Source organism: Cupressus sempervirens, chromosome 4 (assembly GCF_028749045.1).
Source record: "Cupressus sempervirens isolate cs-2001-9-10 chromosome 4, ASM2874904v1, whole genome shotgun sequence".
In the NCBI taxonomy this organism is placed as follows: Eukaryota; Viridiplantae; Streptophyta; class Pinopsida; order Cupressales; family Cupressaceae; genus Cupressus; species Cupressus sempervirens.
The window spans coordinates 638,137,075-638,150,954 of record NC_143121.1 but is presented as its reverse complement, the minus strand read 5'-3'; the positions used below and the strand labels follow the sequence as shown (position 1 = coordinate 638,150,954).

General features: G+C 33.0%; 1 pseudogene; it reads left to right on the top strand.

Annotated features, from left to right (window-relative positions):
• Positions 1-1,561: 1,561 nt before the first annotated feature.
• Positions 1,562-13,658, top strand: LOC149562855 (protein CTR9 homolog; annotated as a pseudogene).
• Positions 13,659-13,880: the final 222 nt, after the last annotated feature.

Sequence of the window (13,880 nt, the reverse complement as noted above, 5' to 3'; positions counted from 1 at the left end):
GTCGGTTATTATTTTCATGCTGATGCACTTTGTACATAATTCTAGGAAGCCCTGTTTGACAAGTAATAAATTTTGACCAGTTTACAAAAATGTTAAAATTCATTTTGCGTTTCATTATAGACATCAAAGACTTCCTATGTTTAAATTTTTGAGTCTTGATGAATCTGTTTGATATGTTTTTGAATGCCATTCCAAACGCAATTTGTCACCTTTTACTGATGTCAGCATTTGTAGATTTGTCAGGACCCCTATTCGTGGCATTATAATTCTTAATCCGTGATTGGTGAGATCAAATGGATTGCACCACTATGTTGTCCTTTGAAAATGCTTTAAGTGTGTCAGTTTTTAAGTCTTGATGAATCCATCTTCACACTTTTCCAGGTCAATTCCATTTGCAAAAAATGTTTTCTGTCAGTGTTCCTAGTTGCAAAAATTCTGAGTAGCCTACTTTGAACGTCTGCCATTTATGCCCAGTTATTCATCATGAGTCAAAATTGTGGAATCATACTGTCCTCATGGCAAAGTATTAGTCTCCCTATTTTCAAAACCTCACATGCCTGTTTGCCTAGTTTTTCGAGCCAGATCCAAACCCAGTTTGTTGCTTTCTAATGTGTTTATCTATAGGTGATATTAAGTTGGCAACTTCAGAGGTTGATATCTTTTGACCTTGAATTTTTCATAAGATGAGATCTGACAGGGTGAAAGTGTGCAGAACAGAGAATTAGTGGGTCAATTTTCAAAGTCCGATTATCAGTTCAGGTCAGTTTTTAAAGCCAATCAACGGACCTCCTGGCATTAAATTGGCAATTTGTAGATCAATGATAAAATGGTTTTCAGTTGATTAATCGGTGATCAAACTTGTTTCTAATCAGTGCCAAATGGGTTCAATGAGTCGGTTTTGCAATTTAGGTGTCCAAAAATGAATTTTTTTTAGCCGGACCCACTTTGGGGTCTGACTTATTGCTTTAGACTAATTGGATGCCTCGAGATCCTAAAGCCAAGAATTCAATGGATGATGTTGTTGAAGCTCTCACACCATTGTTAAAATTAAAAGATATTGCAAGTTCGTCCTTCAGTTATCAATCATTACAATCACAATGTCCTAGTAGTCAATTATCACATTCTAATGGAAATGGAATGTATTCAACGAATGGGTATGTAAAAGCCATTGCCAACAAATTTATTTTGTCTCCACATCACCATCTTTAAAACAAAATGGCTAGATTGCTAGACCCAGTAGTTAAGGGTACGATCAATGTTCTTGAAGTGTGTGCTAAAACACCATTTGTGAAGAGGATAGTAGTAACATCCTCCATGGTAGCTATAACATATAATAAGAGGCCTCATGGTCCAGATGTAGTAGTTGATGAGACATGTTTTAGTGATGTAGAATATTCCTAGGAATAACAGAATTGGTATCAACTATCAAAGACATTGGCCGAAAGGTTATAATATTCAAAGTTTGAACAAAGAAGAACATGCATATAGAAAAGTCAGCTAGGAAACAAGCCACAACAAATAGAGGGGAGGCGTCTCTTATGATGACCACATTTTTATGGAGATGAGCAAGGTGCCAGTTCAAACAAGGGAGCTTTGCCCACGCATAAAACAGAAAGAACTCCCCATGGTAAACAGAGAACTTGCAATGAGGAAAGGGAGCACACAGCCTCAGAGGTAGGCATCACGAGTTTGATGAACAGGAACACTCCACTTTGTGCACAAATCAGTAGATGCTAAGCAAGGTTCAGAGGAAACATAGCACAGTAAAGAAGAGCTCACCCAGGTTAAGAGGCCATTCATGCCATGTGTTTGGGAGCCAGCGATAGGAGAAGTCCTTCATGAGCATTTGAAGAGAAAAATAAAGAAGATCCATCCCACGCAGTAGAGAAGGGTGTGAAGAGAGTTAAAACATTTTGATCCCACATTCAATGGGAATTCATTTTCTAAAGCATTTAAATAAACTTGCACACGACCATACTAATGTCTTCAAGACACGACTTTTCCAAAGGCAAGAGGTGCTTGTGGGTCTGACCTGACCGGACAAATGGTGAGATGCCTAATATAATTGTGAAGTACCATGCAATTCAAAGGAGGCCAATGACGTTAGTAGGAATGGAGATCAAAAAAATAAGAAATCCGGCTAGTCGCTACCTCGCTAGCCAGAAATTTCTTGGAACTCCAGCTAGTGAAGTAGTGAGGTCACTGGAAAACCTTCAAAGTTTGGCAAGGAATTAATAGAGATCATGGGCCCTGTGTTGGTGATATCATGGAGTTCCTGATGAATCACAAGGTGCCACGTGGCATAGATTTCAAGGCAGATGATGATTTGGTGCGAAAATCTCAGAGTTCACTAGATGTTGACACGTGGATGATCCGACAATCGTCGCTATGGCACTATAGGAAATATGCACAGAGATTACCATAGCAACATGGAAAGGGTGGTTATGGTGGTGACATGTGGCAGGAAGGGATAGGGTCATGAACCAATCACAGAGCACCATGTGGCATGGGTCAACAGAGCTTTGACCTCAAAATTGAAGAGTTGGATAAAATAAAATAATTTTAAAATTGTTTTCAAAATATGCATGTTCAAAAATTATTTTGAAAGGGATCCATTCTAATGTTCAAACATTAGATATTTTAAATTTTTGAAATTTAAAAAATCAAATGTGCAGACATGAGTTTCTAGCAGAGGACTATTTTTCAAACAGACTTTCAGTGGGTTTTCGAGAGGCTAGATAGGCGATGTTATATATCGTCGAAATCAGGAGAAGATGAACTTTCTGATTCTGGAGTCAATTTTTGCACAGGTATTAGTCTGTTTGAGCTACAAGAGGATTTGTCTCAGGTACCTGAATTGCAACCATTTTTAGATATCAAAGTCCAAAATTGTTTTCCAACATGGTAATGACTTGAATATCAGTAGCATACTGGTCACATTTAAGTCAATTATTTGGGGAGTTCACCAGCTTTTCATAAGGTAAATCAGATATTTTAGTGACTCAGCAAGTTTTCATCATTCAGAAATAGACATTTACAAATCAGTTACAAAAAATGATGAAATCAAATCAGATCACAATGGTAGAAAGAAGAGAGAGGTGATTCAGCTGAGAAAGATTGAATTCCAAGTGGACACTTGTCATTCTAAAATCAAATCCAAGAATTCATCTAGGCTATATCATTCTTTCTTTCTATCATTGTAAGGTTTCTAGTTTTTTGTTACTGAGAAACCATTGTTGGTAGAGAATTTGCAGTCATTCTGTGAGACCACTTTGTTGGATCCAAATCTATGATTCCACCCACATTCTTCAGCATTTCTCTATTGTATTGAGCAGCATGTATGTTTTATGCAGATAGTTCTTTTCTGTTAGGTGATCTGTGAGTTATCTTCTGTATGTCTTTCATGTATTCATTTTCAAGGAGAATGAATAAAATACAACAAAGGTTTCCAAATTCAATTTGAGTCTTGTCTCCTATTTATGGATCTGTAATCTTTCTAGTTTGTGATTAGGGATCATAGATTAGGTTGCATCTCATTTTGGAATGTATGTGGTTAAAATGTTTTGCACATGGATCAAAGAGCCATGTAATTGCTTGGTATTTATCACAAGGTTTTGCAGATTTCATGGTGGGATAATTTGAGTATGAGATTCAAATCTGAAGCAGATGTCTGTTCATAAGGTGAAGGATAGATTAGGGATTTGGATGTAGTAATGTGTCTCAGATTTCCAAAAAATGTATGGTTATAATTCATTTAATTGCCCAATAGATAAGGCACTGATCAGAAATGGGATCACTAGATTTTGTTGCTCGTATTTGGGTCTTGTTGATATCAACATTATAAATCAAACGCTTTTCCCTTTCATGTTGAAGAGCTGTATTAGAATTCCCTCACTCAGCTTATGAGGTTCTTAGATCTGCATTTAGCTACTGTAGATTGATGATTATTTCATGAGTTAATAGGAGAAATAAGGGTTGTATCTACTTAATAAGATTCAGGGATATGTTTTGCACTGGTATGATATCATTTGAATATGAGGTCTACCTACCTAGGTCTACTAGAGCTTGAAGAAGAAGAAGGGTCATGCCTTATAGTTGGCTTGTTTTCTAAATGGGCATGTTGAGAATGGGAGTTAGCTGCCCCTAGATGTGTCTTGTTCTCATCAGGATAATTGAAAACCCTCCAGCATTTTCAAACACCAATAGGGAGATCTTAAGAGTTCTCTCTCAAATTTTGAAAAGGTTCTGGAGGTTCACCCTAAGAACTATGAGAGCTCGAAAGTTGTAGGCCATATATATGCTCAACAAGGGCAGCGAGAGAAGGCTTTGGAAATTCTAAGAAAAGAAACTCGCATAGTTCCACATGATGCTCATTCCTTTATTAAGATGGGTGGGTTATTGATATCATCAGACCCCAGTGCAGCCTTAGATTCTCTTAACATAGCAAAGTCTCTTCTAAAGAAGAGCAGAGAAGATGTATGCATTGAATTGTTAAACAACACTGGGGTTCTTCATTTTGAGCGTGGTGAACTAGAGTTGGCTCAGCAAACTTTCATGGAGGCATTAGGAAATGACATTTGGGTTGAATTCATCAATAAAAGCCCCAGTATCAATTCTAAAGTTTTTCCTGTGTGTTTAAAGGACATGGAATTCTTCCATCGACTAGAAGAAGGTGTTTCACTTGAGTTTCCATGGGATAAAGTGACAACACTATTTAAATTGAGTTGCTTTTTAAATACTATTTAAATATAATTTAAAATATGAATTTATCCATGAGAAATCCAATGAATAGGTGCTCCTACATCATAGACGGAGATGCTGATGCAAGGTATGATGTTACTGACTTCCCTCTTAGCACCCTAGTCCACCAACTCATACATGAAACCATGGGACAAACAAGAAAAAATGTTGGATTTAAAAGCTTTTTCGATCGATTATTAGGAGTATGAATGAGGTCTGCATGTCAGATTCGAATGAAGCCCTAAGATTCATTCAAAGCCCCCACACCAATATCGGCATGGAGGCTTTGAGTGAAGCCCATTGGGACCTTCATTCAAAGATTTGGCTTCATTTGAAGCCCCTAAAATTTAGCTTCCCCACTTTCCATCTGATTTCTTCATTATGGAAAGTGGGAACCAGTATTGTGGCCCTACCCAGGAACAAAATTTTATCACCTAATTTTCCTTTTGTTGACTTCATGATCTTTCTATGAAGCAAATAAAATAATAACTAACATTTTCTATGTTTCAAACTTCTATGTTGACTAAAAAACATCTGTTGAAATAACTTTATTTGACAAATTCCATTAAAAAATTATAACCTTTTTCAACCTAGACTTATATTAGACATTTTATAAGTTACACTAGATTAACATGTTTAAAAGTAACTACACATATCTAAATGTGTGCACTACATAAGTGTGTGATAAAAATATATATGTATATTTCAATCTATCTTGACATATGTTCATAATCACTCATATGTAAAGGAATGTATTCAAATATTTCAAGCTCATCTTTGTCATTTGGCTCCCCAAAAATGCGCATACAAGTAACAAAATATTATAGAAAGTCAAGTATTCAAACTATTTGCTAAATGTTACAAGAGAACAATAGATCGTTCATTGTTGAATATATAAAATATTTAATATACCACAGAATAACTATTTTATAAACGAAAACATTCATACATGGGATGAAGCATTCTAGTTGTTTGAAAGTCTATTGGACATTGTGAGCTTGCATAAAAAATATCACAATAGTCCTTGAATGCTTGAATGTTCTTTTTTCACCTATAAGTAGTGGTGACTATAGAAATAATGAGACATTTTATTTAATCTACTATATGGATTTGAAGCAAAAAAAAAATTATAGAAACTCAATGCAAAGTAAAATCAATATATTTAATTTAAAATAGTCTAAATGTGTTCATACAAAAACTATAAATGATTATCCCTATTTAATTGATCTTTATATATTCCTAGTTTTTCAGCTAATGACCAGCCAAATGAAGCCCATAAAGACAACAATACACAATTTATACCCAAATTAGCATTTTAGAATATTATGAGTGAACCACTTTTCTTTCTTTGTAGCCTACTTTATCTTGGAAATAGGATACCAAATCATGTTGTTATCCTTGATTTATAATCTTATCCTAGTTGATATTTTCTAACAAAAAATTCAATAATTTATTTAGATAACTTGTCTTGTATAGTGTTAACCATTCTCCAAAAATACATATTTTTTTTTCTAAAAATATCTTCGAACTCAATGGAAAGCTCATGATTCAACTACCTCTTGTCTCCTATTGAGGTATTTTGGAGATATAATAAATAATTCATTGCATCCTACATTGGTAATACTTCTTATTTGGTGAATACATCATTTCATCAAAAAGACTCTTTGTGTGGTGAACCTTTAGTATTTTACCTATGCAGTAGATAGATTAGAAGCAACAACATATTTAAATAAACTAAATATCTCTAGAAACATATATGTATATATGTAATAATGTAAATCAAATCAATCTGGAATATTTTCAAGATATAAGTTAAATTCTCATGGATCATTTAGAAGTCATATGTCACAAAAATCTTCAAGTGTGTTACAATTTCTTATTTTTGAAAAATAAATCAAATATTAAATAAATTTGAACCTAAGATTTATTTAAAATAATTTTAAGATATATATTCAATAAAAAAATAAAAGATAATATAACTATATCATTGAACATAAGAGGAACAAAATTTCATCACTTGGTTTTCCTTTTGTTGACTTCAAAATCTTTCTATGAAACAAATAAAAAACAAATAACATTTTCTATGTTTCAAACTTCTATATTGAACACAAACATCTTCTCAAATAACTTTATTTGGTGAATTCAATTTAAAAGATTAGAACCATTTTCAACATAAACTTATACTAGATTTTCAACAATTTTCAAAATTCTATTTTGACTACAAAAGATCTCTTGGAATATAGATCATCCATTGTTGAATATGTAAAATATTTCATATACCATACTATTTAATCTTTCCAGGTTGTTTGAATAGCTACATGACACTAAAAAAGCAAATCTTTTGTACAGGCTAATATTGTTCAAGTTTCTTGATTATGTGGATGCATATCTACAACTTGCAGCCATGGCCCAGGCTCAAAATGAGATCCAACTAAGCCTAGAATTGATTGGGGAGGCACTTAAGGTGGATAAAACCTTAGTAAATGCAATTACCATGCTTGGCAACCTAGAACTAAAAATAGATGACTGGCTTAAAGCAAAAGAAACAATTAAACCTACACAAAATGTATCAGATGGTAAGGATGCTTATGCTGAAATTTCTCTTGGAAACTGGAATTATTGTCCAGCTTCATGCAATGAGAAGGATCCATATGTGGAGGGAATACATCTTGATAAGGCTAGGGAACTGTATTGTAAAGTGTTGGCTCAAAGACCTGGAAATGTCTATGCTGTAAATGGGGCAGGCATTGTGCTAGCCAAAAGGGGTCATTTTGATATTGCAAAGGAAATTTTCACACAAGTTCAAGAAGCTGCAGCAAGAAACATCTTTGTTCAGATGCCTGATGTGTGGGTAAATCTAGCACATGTTTACTTTGCACAAGGATAATTTTGGCTTGCAGTTAAAATGTATCAAAATTGTTTGAGGAAATTCTATTTTGGCATTGACACCCAAATTTTATTATATTTAGCTTGATCACATTATGAAGCAAAATAGTGGCAAGATTGTAAAAGAACATTATTAAGAGTAGTACATTTGGCACCCTCAAATTACATGTTATGCTTTGATGTTGGTGTTGCCATGTAGAAATTTTCAACTTCAACACTTCAAAAGCAAAAATGTGTTGTTGATGAGGTTCGTCAAGCAGTGTTTGAATTAAAGAATGTGCTCCATGTGTTTAGCCAACTATCAGTAGTGCCAAGCCCTCATACACATGGCAAGTTTCAAGGATTAATACAGGTTGCCCACGTTGTAGTCCTATATGATTGCTTTCACAACCTGCCATCTCCGTGCATTTTTTCATATGTATGCTAATTTTATTTAAGGAACTGTCAAGCTATGTAATTGTATGATTTGATCATGAGCAAAAATTTGTGGAATAATGAAATATGATACAAGAAACAAGGAATATGAACTATGTTTCAATGAATTTTTAAAAATGTCAAGGTTGATTTTGCAAGATGAGCATCATAGAACTTTACAAAATTATGAAGACAAGGCAGATTTTGTGTTGCTGAACAAAAAAGCATATTTCTAACTGAAGTATTGACATAAAAAGTTTAGTAACTATCCTAGAAAGTAATTTTGATGAAAGAGAACATATTCTTAAAGTAGTGGCTTGGTAGAAATCCATTAAAAGTGTCCATTAAAAAACACAATACAACCTGAAAATGTCAGTATATGGCATAGAGTTTTATATGGCATTCCTAGGATAAATAGAATAATAGTCAAGCCCTATTCAAGAATGAAAAAGCTTGTTATTCTCCAAGGAGAGGACTTCTATCAAGATGAATCATTAAATGTGGAGTGCACTTTGTAACAGACACAAAAGATTGCATGAAAGTTGTGAAAGGGGTGCAGAAGATGCTCACATTTTCCTTGCAGAGTAACAAGTAGTTGGTGTTGCTATTTATATTAGTGTGAATTATGCAAAGTAGCCAATTGCATTTGATAAGAAACTCAGTGACAATTCAAATGACATCCATTTCAAAGGAAGAAGACCTAATAAAGATAAGGCTCTTCAAGCCCTAAGGAGATCAAAAGCGTTCAAAATTCTAGAACCCTACACAGTTGAGAGAAGATAGAGTGTGCAGAGTTTCCCCTAATAGTTGAGATCATGAACATAATCCAAATAGGTAGTTCGTGGAAAGTCACATAGTATGAGTGAAGAATCTAATTAGATGATACACTGCATATCATAAAAAGTGGAAAAAAAACCCCAAAAAAAACTTTAAAATACAATGTGATCAGAGCATGAAGGAGGTGGCAAGAACAAGAGCTAAAACAAAAGAGAAAGCACAAATGGAAGTTTACAATCATAGCAATAAGTCGCAAAAAAGTTTTATTACAATGTTCTACAATCAAACACACCCGTCAATGATCAGTAGTAGACATGCCCTTGTGCCCTTTTTGATGGAGACTAGACTTTTTTGCTTCCCTCGTGCCAATGTTGATGGAGACTGGACTCGCAGCTTCGCCAAATGAAATGTGAATTACATTTTTGCCCTTTTTTTTTGTTTTATGTTTCCGTGTGTGTCACAATTCCAACGTACTTAATTTGTCGCAATTGCGACTAACATGGGCACGATATTAAAAAAAACAAAAATTTGCTTTATAACGTGGCCAACCAACCCATTTAAAAAACTTGGTCACAATTTTTGGTCGTGATTTAGGGTGAAATGCACTAGTGGCAAGTCTGACACTTCTCTATATTGTTCGAGCATAGTTGACTATGGTGCATTATTGTTTATAATTCTTGATACATTCTCCAACTTATTCCATGTCTTTGAAAATGGTGAGCTAGTATATCCTTCAATGGGGTTGATATGTCGTAGTCCACGTCTATCCAGACTGGTGAAAGGGAGTGGAATCTTGGGTGGATTAGATACACTTTTATGGGAGATAGCACCAATTAGATAGTCTACGATGTTCCCTTCACTACTCCATGTTACATTCCTTTTATATGTATGCCTACATACTGATGTGACATGACCCTTGTGTGAGTGGTGGTTGACTAGGAATTGTGAATCTGTTATGCTAATTAACATCTCATTAAGTACATGTCAGTTTTAAGTTTATAAATGTTTATTGAATTATATTTGAATGTGTATTATAATAATATATTCTCATCAAATAATTAGATAGGTTGAATAGATTATCTTTGGGAATAATCAATGATAGTGTATATATTTATTATATAATTTTATTCAAATGTATATAGGGTATTTGTTATTATGTTACATAATATTATGTGTTATTATAACATATTTAATTGTATTATCATTTATATTAATTCTTGTATCCTTAATATTATATCAATTTATTTATTAATCAATTTATTATTATGAGTTATTAATAGTAAATAGATTAAATATATTATAATCTTTTTTTATTATAATATTTATTTATTATTAAAATATATGTAATACAAATTCTATCGACTAGGCATATATTGCATAATTCATTTATTCATTAATGTATATTATTAATAATGTTTATATTTATTATTATTATGAATAATATAAACAATTAGTATTTATTCATATAGTGTATCAATATCATTTCTTTTGTGAACAACAATAATAGCATATGAACTATTATTATATTTTAACCAATTATAATTATAGGAGTTTCTTTAGGAGGGATCATGACAATAAGCAACCATAAGGGTAGTTGTACGAAGAAGAAGAAGAAGACAAAGAGTTGAGTGGGGCAAGGCTTGATAGGTTATCCAAGGGAGCATTTGTGAAGGTTGGAAGCATGGCATGGGATGTGTGGATTCATGCTTGTTCACATGGATTTCTTCGTTGTAGCTATGGCTTTAAAGGCTTCCACAGTTGTATTGTAATGGTGTTTTTTGCTTAATACTACATGGTGATGGATGCTTTTGGAGGTTGCATTTTTTTCCTCAATGAGGGTTTCCCAAGGTATATCTTGTGTCACAATTTTTGTGGGTATGTTGTCTATTCTCTTGCATGTGGATTTCAATTGTATATTTGTTTCAGATCTATTATGAGTTATGTGGAAGAAGTTATATTCTTTTTTGCAAGTTTCCTTATGCAACTCAAGTTTTGAATGATATCATTTTTCATCATCCATGTAACGATTTATTATTATTTGGTCATTCTATGCAATTATTTAAAAATAAGAAAAATAATGAAAAGAAAAGAAGACAAAAAGAAATAAAAGATCCAACAATGAAAAACTTAAGGCATTGTTGGCTAGTTAATATCAGAAAACTAATTTCTAGTAGATGTTAATTGCAAAATAAATTCTTAATAGTGAAAACTATTTATAGAGTGCCATTATGTGGTGAGTGATTGAAATCAGCTTGCCAATAGTCACTTGTCATTAGCAAAATTTCAATTTTTATTTGAAAAAAATGACAAAAAAAAAAAAAAAATTAAAAAAGGAAATACAATAATTGATGTTCTTGGTTTTTCTACTAATCATTCATTTTAGGAGTGCTAATTGGCTTATGTAGTTCTTCTTCTATTGGTGCCTCTTGTCACTCACTCTTGAAGCTCTACTCCTATTCAATGTGGTCCTCACAACTTTGATCAGTGGAATGGACTACCCATTGTTTGTTCTTTAGTACTTCCATTAGATGGTGGTGGCTCCTCTAGTTGTAGTCTTTCTTAAAATTTTTGGTTCCTTCCAATGGTATGCTCTCTAAGTAATTTCAATCCAATGGAGGTCTTTAGTGATGTTGCAGTTCTGGTTGCCTTTCTTTGTTCTATGTTTCTTATTCATCCATTTTGGAGGCGGTTGTTACTTAGTTGCTTAGTGTTCCATCATCCTTGGTCTCTCTAAACATGCATGTTGGTAAAAAATCAATTTATTTCAAATTATTTTATCTCTTCACTTTATTTATATTGCTTATGATGTTGATCACTATGCAATACCCCTACCTAGCCTCTCTATGTTTCCAATGGATAGTCAACCCTTTCAATTGGGGGGAGGTGTCTCATCCAATTATCTCTCTTCCATCCATCCTCCTTAATCATCCCATCATAATATCAATTATTTCCATCCTATATAATCTCCTATTGTCTCTCATTTCTCCTATTTCACCCATTTTAAACAATCTTGTGCATTGTGAGATGAAATTTTCATTTGAACCATGATGCTATGCATGGAAAGAATATAAAAATTAAGAAGAAAAGAGAAAAAAACTATGAAATTTTGAAGGAGATATCAATATTGGAAACATTGAAAAAAAGGAGAAAAACAACAACAAAGCTTATCATGTGAAGTAAAGAAAGGAATTTATGTTTAGACATGAGTATCATGATTCAGGATGGTGCCAAAGCCATAAACCCAAAGTGCTTCTAGTTCACACCATATACCTCTTGGTCATAATTATTGCATGAGGACATAAAATATGGGGGGATTGATGAGAGCCATTTAAAACCTATTTTATGCTATATTTTAATCCATTTCATTTACTTTCATATTCACTTCCCTATTCTATTTCTATTTCATTTCATTCCATTTTACTATTTTATTTTGCATGTGATTTAATGTATAAGTAGTATTTAATATGGTTTGGGATTAAAATATGGAAAATATATTATTTATTTCTTTTACTAATATTTATTACAATGACATGTTGATTTATGGGTGCAAATGTTCTTTTCACCTATTTCACAAGTTATTCATGTCTCATGTTTGGTAAGAACCAATAATACTTTACCACTCACTTAGCTATGTTGCCTCATAAAAATTGATTTCACAATAATAATTTCCTATATTCAATATTCAAAAGATAAGGTTTCAAGTAGGAGAATTTATATCCAATCATTGAAGGATGCATTTGTTGTTGATACAATGCAATATGGAACATGTTTTAAATGTGCCACTAAATTGTGTGGAAAGGAATAAACTATATTGTTTCTTGGTTTGGATATCATTATAATAGAATGATTTGTAATAGGATATATTAGGTTTATATGGGCTACATGACTCTCTCTCCAAAAACTATTTTATTTGTTGTTGTAAATATTTGTGTCTTCTAAACAATATTCTCAAGGCTGTCGAGAATAGCAAAACATATGACTGATCAAAGCTTCATGTGTATTGTTTGTGTGGTGATTAGTAGAAGAAAGCCTATGTTGGAGATACCATGGAAAATTTTGATGCAAAATTTTGATCTAAATATAACTATGATCCTCTCCACCTCAAATTTAAGATGAAGGACTTCATATGTGGTAGGGACCAGAACTATCATTTCCTATTTTTCTTGTAACTATACACAATCTATAAAAAATGTTTGGTGAAAGCTATTATTCTTTCTGCTATAAGCTAAAACTATTTTGGTTTATATTTGTTAGAGTTGCATCTATATAAACAATGTTAAACATAGTGTTAGATATATACAAGTTTATGTAGAAGAGACTACTATACATAGATCTAAAATATATTAGTTTGCAATAAACAACATTCTGTCATGGTCACAATAGTGTAGAATCTTTTTGTGCTCTACTCATTGTGAAATCTATGGACTAAGGGCCTAATGTTTGGAAAAGCACAACGATATTTTTATTTTGGTGTGTTTTCTTAATGTATTATTTAAGAATTTGATTTAATTTATCTAGATGTTCATATTTTTATCTTTCTAATGATTTTTAGATTAGTTTTTTATTAAGAAAAATAGGTTTAATAGGGATCCTAAAACCCAAAAGTTCTTAAATAACAAAGGGATGCAAATTAACAAAACAAGCCAAGCAATTGAATGATGACCAACACAAAGGTAAGAACAAAAAATAGGCAAAAAGAAAAAAAGGAAAATACCTATAGAGAAAATAGAAACCAAAGATGAAACTTGAAAATTCTTCACTTACTTCCCTTCCTTCCTTTCGAGGTCTTGGATAGTCTCTGTCACTTCATAGGCTCTTTATTTCTCTTCTTCCATGAGTGACTAGTTTGTCTCATAGGTCCAATCCAAGTGGCTTTGGGTTATGTCTATTATGGTGTCCTCCTCCATCCTATCTTCATCATTTTCCTTCTCATCCTTCTCCATGACAAACCCCTTGGCTTTCAACTTACCACTAGGACCGACAATGTTTTCATTGAGAAAATTCAGAATAGTGAGCATTTGATTAGCCATGTTGTGGTTGAAAGTCTCCATATTTTGCATCCC